Source organism: Halichoerus grypus, chromosome 4 (genome assembly GCF_964656455.1).
Source record: "Halichoerus grypus chromosome 4, mHalGry1.hap1.1, whole genome shotgun sequence".
Classification (NCBI taxonomy): Eukaryota; Metazoa; Chordata; class Mammalia; order Carnivora; family Phocidae; genus Halichoerus; species Halichoerus grypus.
In genome coordinates this window covers 132,768,438-132,776,626 of record NC_135715.1, presented here as the reverse complement: position 1 = coordinate 132,776,626, position 8,189 = coordinate 132,768,438, and the positions used below count along the sequence as shown (strand labels likewise).

Here is an 8,189-nt window from a genome sequence, read left to right as displayed (position 1 = left end):
TTTTTCTATGAGTTTGGTGGTGATGGTGGTTTTTTTTTTTGGTCTGTTTGTTTTTTAGATTCCACATATAAGTGAAATCACACAGTATTTGTTTTTCTTTGACTTGTTTCACTTAACATAATGTCCTCAAGGTCTATCCATGTTTTTGCAAATGGTAGAATGTCCTTTTTTTATGGATGAATAATATACACACCACATTTTCTTTATCCATTCATCTCTTGATGGACCCTTAGTTTGTTTCTATGTCTTGGCTATTGTAAATAATGCTGCTATGAACATTGGGGTGCTGATATGTCTTTGACATAGTGTTTTCATTTCCTTTGGGATTTGAAGTGGGATTGCTGGATCATATTGTTTTATTTTTATTTTTTTGAGGACCTTCCATGCTGTTTTCCACAGTGGCTATACCAATTTACAATCCCACCAACAGTGCACCAGGGTTCCCTTTACCCCCCCCTTCCCTCTGACAAACACCAGTTTGCTCTCTGTATTTATAAATTCAATTCTAGCACTATCACTTTTTAAAATTATCTGCTTGTTTATTTGTTTATTGTCTGTGTACCCTGTTAGGGGAAACTCTACTAAGAACAAGGACAGGGGCACCTGGGTGGCTCGATCCGTTAAGTGTCTGCCTTCAGCTCAGGTCATGAGCCCAGGGTCCTGGGATGGAGCCCTGAAGTCGGGCTCCCTGCTCAGCGGGGAGTCTGCTTCTCCCTCTCCCTCTGCTCCTCCCCTGCCGTGCTCGTGCTCTCTCTTTCTCAAATAAATAAAAAAATCTTAGAAAAAGAAGAACAGGGACAGAGCGTTGCTCCACTCTGTTTTCTGAGTTTAGAGCAGGGTGGGGCACAGAGGAGGCTCTCAATGAATAGTTTCTGAATCCGTGAGAATAAGCAGATAACTTTTGATGATGAATCTTGCCATATAGTGTAACTATTCATATCCCTATGTTTTTACTCTATTTATTTGAAAAATCTCATTTAGGTACTCAATTATATGCAGATTTATTTGAATGTGAATTAAGCTTTTTTTAAGTCAAATTATAACAATCACCTCAATTTACGTGACTAAATAAGTGTGAATGCATTTTGATTGAGTAAATGACTGATTAATTGATAATCCATCTACTAACAAATTTGATTTCAAAGAGGTATACCTACTTAATAGGACTTTGAGACATATGACTTCTGCTTTGAATTTTCACTCACCCATTATTTCTGTGACTTTAAGGAGCAACAAATATAAAATGCACCTAGCTCCTATGTTTCTTTCCCCTGAGGCAAAATAACTAAATAAAATCATTACTTTCTTGTATATCTTTCTTGAAATATTCTATGAATGCACTAGCTACTATTTATGCCTTTTTCCCTTTCTTACACGGCTGACAGTCCACTATATTCACAGTTCTGTACCTTGTGTTTTTGTGTGTATGTGTGTGTCTTAATCTTTCTTTGGAGCTTCCCCAAGTTTTATGGCTATATAATACTCCATTGTGCAGTGCTGTCTTAATTTATTTAAATAATTCTACATGGACATTCAGATTGCTTTCAGTCTTTTGCTGTTACAAACAGTGCTGCAATGAATAATTTTATCTGTGTGTCATTTCACACATACATAAGTGTATCTGTAGGATAAATTTTTAGATGTGTGTTTGGATCTTGGAGCAACAAATAACACTCCTCATCCTCACCCAACTTTTGAACCAATTGGGAAATAATACAAAGAATTAGGCAGATAGGTGGTCAAAATATGACCTTCATTACTGATAAAAGATGATGTTGAAGAATGTGACTTATATTTGCAGATAAGAGGGCTTCCTAATTCTCAATTTCTTTCCACTTAATCAAGGCAATGTTGATCAACTATAGGCCTCCCTGTGCTGGTTTTAGGAAGAAGAGGGGTTGAGCGGAGCCTTCCCAGTTTATTTTTTACAAATTTAATAATTAGGAAAGCCATCCCTCCTTCCCTTGGGAGAAGCAAGAGAAGCCAAGAATATTAAACTAGCAGAGCTGCTTCTGCCTGGAAGGATACATCAGGAGATGGGAAGTGTTCCCACACTAATAACGTTCTCTGCTGGTTCAAAAGGATTTCTCATTTGTAATTTTGATACATTTTTTTCTTGACTGCCCTCAGAAATGTACCTCTGAGGAACTGGGTTGGGTGGCTCTCCTTACCCTCATCTTAAACTCTTCTACATGTTTGGCTTTTATAGACAGGGAAGGGGGAAGAAAAGAAAAGAACCTGATGAGAAAGTTTCTAATCCTGGATTTATGAGACAGGATGCTGAGCTACTCCCACAGATGTTTTGTTATATTTTCTCATAAAACCTGAGCTTCCTCATTGAAAAAACATTTCAAAGCTTCAGCTCCTCCATTGCAATGGCCAAGAACATCTTTATTTATAACTTATAGCATAAAGACACAGAGGTTCACAGAAGGCGGATGTCGCTATGGAGGGATGCCCAGTTAGAACTGCTGTTCAAAATATTACAAGTACACAAGACAAAAAACTCAAATAGGATATACAAAGCCACGAAACGCACCTGAAGACTGAAGTTGTGTCCAGCCAAGAGAATAACAATAGTTTATATTGGGTGCGATTTTGGTTTAAACTTTCCAATGATTTCATAACCAGGTGTGTGCTGTGATTTCGTGTGGTTGCATAGATGTCTGGATCCAAGGGGCTCCTAAACTGTGCAATTCCTGGCCCAAACCTTCTTAGAGAAGCTTCTTCTTGCTTGAGGAGACCAAGGTTATGGACTCCTTCACTTTGCCCTCCTCACTTCTTTTAAAAGCAGAAGTAAAAAGGAGAATAGTTACATTTTTAAACCAGTAACTTTGGGTTTCTATATTTTCTTAAAAGCAGATGAAAATCATTTTACATGTCTTTTGTGTTCATTAGACTTCCTAACATGTTGACAAGGGAGAATCGTTATCTGCAAGAGTCCTCCCATAAGCTCTTGGCTGAGCCCCTAGGCATAAACGGCTTCTGTTAGAAATTGGAGGATGGAAAACAGAAGGAAGGTCTAACAAAGACTTTTTCAAAGACCTTCAAAAATTATGAAGAACTTGGGGTGCCTGGCTGGCTTAGTCAGTAGAGCATGTGGCTCTTGATCTCAGTTCTAAGTTCAAGCCCCACATTGGGTGTAGAGATTACTTAAAAAAAAATTTATTTTTAATTGTGAAGAATAAGATCCTCTAAAATGTTCTTACTTTTTACATATGTTTAAAGTTCCTGGCTGGAATTCCTTACCATCCTTTCCTTCTGTCTAACTAAAACCCCAAGTCCCAGGTGGTAGCAAGCCAGTTTCAACCTTACCTCTGCATCTGCTTTCTGTTTGGAATTTTGAAGAAGCCCCAAATTACTGAACATGCATACTCAAGCTGCATGTTAGTACTGTTATTCTGAGAATGGTGTGTGTGTATGTGTGTGTGTGTGTGTGTGTGTGTAAGATGTGGCAGAAAGCAAATGAACTATAATGTGATATTCTAATTCTGTTATCCCAAGTGACTCTGAGAACCAGAACACTTTTCTGTGGCAAAAGGGGGCTACAGATCTTAGGATAGAAGAGGGTAGGTAAACACCCTACAGTGCCTTTAGCATTTCCCTGACAATGTTAGGACCTTAGAAAATTTTAACTCTAATTACCCCTCTCCTGTCTTTTGTGTTATTGTTGTTATATATTTTAATTTTAGACCTAGAAACAATGAACAATCTAGTAGCAATAAACATCCCTAGCACCCAGACTATGGTCTTGAAATACCAATTTTCAGTAAAAGAAACCAGGACTGCTTAGAGAAATCTCAGAGTCCAGGTTTGAGGCAGGAGATGTACAAGATGAGCCAGGAGTACATTGTCATACCAGTCAGCAAAGAAGCTATCAAAAACTATCGGGACTGTGCCAAAAGGAATTGGAAAACAATCTGTAGATCCCTCCACTGGCTTAAGATGGAATAAATCGAGCTTCAGTAAGAGTAACCACAATGGACTGAAAAGTGACAAATAGGTTTAAATCTGTAAGTTCATAATGATTAAAAAAACCAAATCTAATAAATCACCTTTGAAGGATGCTGTTTATTTTTCAAGCTGGTACATAAAGGTAAGAATCAAGCATTTATCCTACCTTTCCTATACCTCTGGGTAAACAACTAGTAAATGAAGAAAAGATTACAGAGGGGTGCCTGGGTGGCTCAGTCGTTAAGTGTCTGCCCTCGGCTCAGGTCATGATCCGAGTCCTGGGATCAAGCCCCTCATCGGGCTCCCTGCTCAGCGGGAAGCCTGCTTCTTCCTCTCCCTCTGCTGCTCCCCCTACTTGTGTTCTCTCTCATACAAATAAATAAAATCTTAAAAAAAAAAAAAGTTACAGCATTGGAAATCACCATTTGGCAGTCTCTAAGGAATCAAAGATCTAGGTATGGAGTATCTGTGTTAGGGGGCCCTTAGCTGGTGTATTAAGAATATGCAGATTATGTCCTGAAGGAGAAGGCATAAGCCACCCACAGGGGGTCAGCAGGTAGCTCCCTCAGCATCAGGGCTCCCACTTCGGGGAAGTGAAAACCCCAGGGTCATTTTGATGAAGCCACGGTTTCCATACACTCATATGAAGGAAGTAAAGTCATGTGATTTATTACAAATGCCAGAAACTGGGAGGTGGGGGAGTAGGGGGCACACAAGGAGCCAGGGCAAAGGCAATCTTCCGTCCCAGGTCAGGAGGGAGCAGGAGCTAGAGAGCAGGGAGCAGGGTAGCAAGCACTTAGTACTTATAAGGTGGTGGGGGCAGAAGCCACTAACTTTTCCCAGGCTCCACTCTAAGTGGTTATTTTAAAAGGTGCCCAGGAGGGCGCCTGAGTGGCTCAGTTGGTTAAGCGACTGCCTTCAGCTCAGGTCATGATCCTGGAGTCCTGGGATCAAGCCCCTCCTCAGGCTCCCTGCTCAGCGGGGAGTCTGCTTCTCCCTCTGACCCTGCCCCCTTTCATGTTCTGTCTCATTCTTTCTCTCTCAAATAAATAAAATCTTTAAAAAATAAAATAAAATAATAGGTGCCCAGGAAAAAGCAAAGCAGGAAGCTGGGCGGGGATCCTACGGTCACGTCCTTATCCAAATATCCAAACTCTGGCATGTACAGTACAGGAGAGGGGACATAATCAATCATACTATAATTAAACTTTGTAGGGTGACAGATGGTGACTGGACTTATTGTAGGATCATTTCCTGATGTATAAAAATATCAAATCACTATGATGTACACCCGAAACTAGTAAGATACTATATGTCAACTATACTTCAATAAAAAATAAAATTCCATCAACAAATAAATATCCGGACTCTGGGTCATACCACAACATACCTAGCAGCAACTCCAAAGAGCGGTTTTCTCATCATAGTGTCTATGGCTGCAAACATCAAAAAGAGACAATTACAATTCGGTGGGGTTTTTTTAAAGATTTTATTTATTTATTTGACAGAGAGAGAGCACAAGCAGGGGGAGGGGCAGAGGGAGAGGGAGAAGCAGGCTCTCCACTGAGCAGGGAGCCCGATGCGGGGCTCCATCCCAGGACCCCGGGCTCATGACCTGAGCTGAAGGCAGACGCTTAACTGACTGAGCCACCCAGGTGACCCTATTCTGTGTCTTTTGACAAACACACCATCACCCACAAAGTAGTTTTGACCAAAAAAACCAAACCTGAATCTGATTAAGCGTCTGAATTTAAATATCAACTTGTAGAAAACACAGAGGACAGAGGAATATGCTAAATTAGACAACAGGAATGCAATCAGTACAACCCCAGCTTTGGGAAGGCAAAATAAATGATCCAGCTTCTTCAAAAAATAAATTACAAGGTGTTAAAAAAAAAAAAAGAAGAGATGGGTAGGGAACCTATAGGTTAAGAAACTTAAAGGACAAAACAAAGGCAAAACAAAAATATGTCCGCATCCTACCCTCTGGAACTAGTCAATGTTACCTTACCGGAAAAAGGGTCTTTGCAGACGTAATTCCATTAAGGATTTCAAAAGAAGAAATCATCTTGGATTATCTAGGTGGCCCTAAATTGAATCACAGGTGTCCTTGTGAGTCAGGGAGAGGGAGATTTGAGACAGACAGAAGAGGAGGAGACAGTGTGACGGGAGGCAGAGATTGGACAGTTGTGGTTGCAAGTGATGGCGTGCTAACAGCCGCTGGAAGCTGGAATCGAACGATCCTCCCCTGGAGACTCCGGACAGACAGCAGCCCTGCAGGACCCTGATTTTGGACTTCTGGCCTCTAGAGCTTTGAGGGAATAAATTTCTGTTGTCTTAAGGCACCCAGTTTGTGATAATTTTTAAAAAATTTATTTATTTATTTGACAGAGAGCGAAAGAGCACAAGCAGGGGGAGCGGCAGAGGGAGAGGGAGAAGCAGGCTCCCTGCCGAGCAGGGAGCCGGATGCGGGGCTCGATCCCAGGACCCTGGGATCATGACCTGAGCTGAAGGCAGACGCTTAACGACTGCCACCCAGGCGCCCCTGTGATAATTTTTTAATAGCAGCCAAAGGAAACTAATAATGCAGGGGCTAATACCAGTAGAAGAAAGAAAATACTCACCATGGTGAGGACAGAGATTATTCACGGGAGTGGGAGGCTGTGTTTGGGAGGCGCCGCTGGAGTGCCTGGCCAGTCCTCTCTCCTGACAGGGATGCCAGTTACAAGAGGGTTTGCCTTTTAATAACTCACTAAGCTGTGCATTTGTTTCATGTGGCTTTCTGTATTTGTATCGTATTTGACAGTTTACAAAAAGGTTTAAGAAATCATACATAAACCAGTGAAGCTCTGATCTCCATGTCTGCCTGTGCATAAGGTCCTGTAATCTCTTGCCTGGGAGAAGGCTTGTCTCATTTCCTCAGTGAGGAAGGTGTGAGGAGGAAAGAGCTAATGGGTAGAAGAGGGCTGCAGAAGTACATGTCTGGGAAACGAGTGCTACCTTTGTGTCCCCATCGGCGTGTACACTGAAAGGCGTATTTAGCAAGGTTCAGCGTCAGGCAGGCATTGCTTAACTGTTCCCAGATTACATGTGCCCGGACGGTTTTACGTTGGTGAGCGAAAGTGGGAAGGTATGTGGGTTTTTGGGTGGGAAAGGCGGAGAGAGAGAACAGTTGGTTCCATCTCTCCCCGTTAAGGCTGAAGTCCACAGCTCTGGCATTTCAGATTCCCCAACAAGAACCTCTATACTAGAGGCACTTGTAGGTACACAGAGGTAAGAGCCTGTGGTGTGGTTTGAATTTGAAAGGTAAAAGTTGGAATATTGGTAATCTTATGGATACAACTGGACACAGTTTACACTGATTCTTCCTAAGCCAGCCTAGAACACCCCTAAATTGTGGCTAATTGGAATCTAGAACATTCACTGATGGTTTGAGCAAGATGCTCAATACCACTCCAGGGCAGCCCCAAAGAGAATATTATGTTTTAAATCAGAGAACTAGGGGGGTGCCTGGGTGGCTCAGTCAATTAAGTGTCCAACTCTTGGTTTTGGCTGGGGTCATGACCTCGTGGTCCTGGGATCAAGCCCCACGCTGGGCTCCGTGCTGAGCGTGGAGCCTGTTTGAGATTCTCTCTCTCCTCTCCCTCTGCCCTCCCGCACTCCCTGCTTGTGCTCTCTAAAAACAAAAAAATAAAAAGAAGAGTTAACAGCTCATGACTCACAATTTCCAAATGTGTAGGTGTCCCTGTAGAGAGGGAGTTAGGGCAGCAGTGGAGACAGTCTTGGCAAGAGCTAGGCGGATGGAAGCCCCTAGCTACATCTCCTATCACCTAAGCAAAATGAAGCAGTATTTATAGAGTTTCAGACATTGCCAGACTAATAAAACGGCTGTTTCTGGTTGCTTGGTGTGGGAGGGGGGAGGGGGAAGGCGGGGGGACGGTCTCGGGAAGGGACTGTGTGCCCCTGGCTGACTCAGCACCTACGCTGCCTCACATAAAGCACTATCCTGTTTGCAGGCTGTATGAGGCAGCTCAGGCTGCTGCAACCAAACACCGCAGCCCGGGTGGCTCAAACCACTGAAGTGTTTACCGTTCCGGCGGCCGGAAGCCCCAGATGACACGGGGTTCTGGTGAGAATTCTGCCTGGCCTGCAGATGCTGCGTTCTCACTGTGGCTTTGCACAGGCAGGGAACGAGAAAGCTCTTTGGTGTCTCTTACAAGGACGCTGATCCTATC

General features: G+C 42.7%; 1 long non-coding RNA gene across 1 annotated transcript; it reads right to left on the bottom strand.

The window, feature by feature from the left end:
- Nucleotides 1-7,894, bottom strand: LOC118522745 (uncharacterized). Its single transcript, XR_013447205.1, has 2 exons — nt 5,345-7,894; nt 1-2,781 (listed from the first exon to the last, which is right to left on the bottom strand). It is a non-coding gene; the product is annotated as an uncharacterized LOC118522745 (long non-coding RNA).
- Nucleotides 7,895-8,189: the final 295 nt, after the last annotated feature.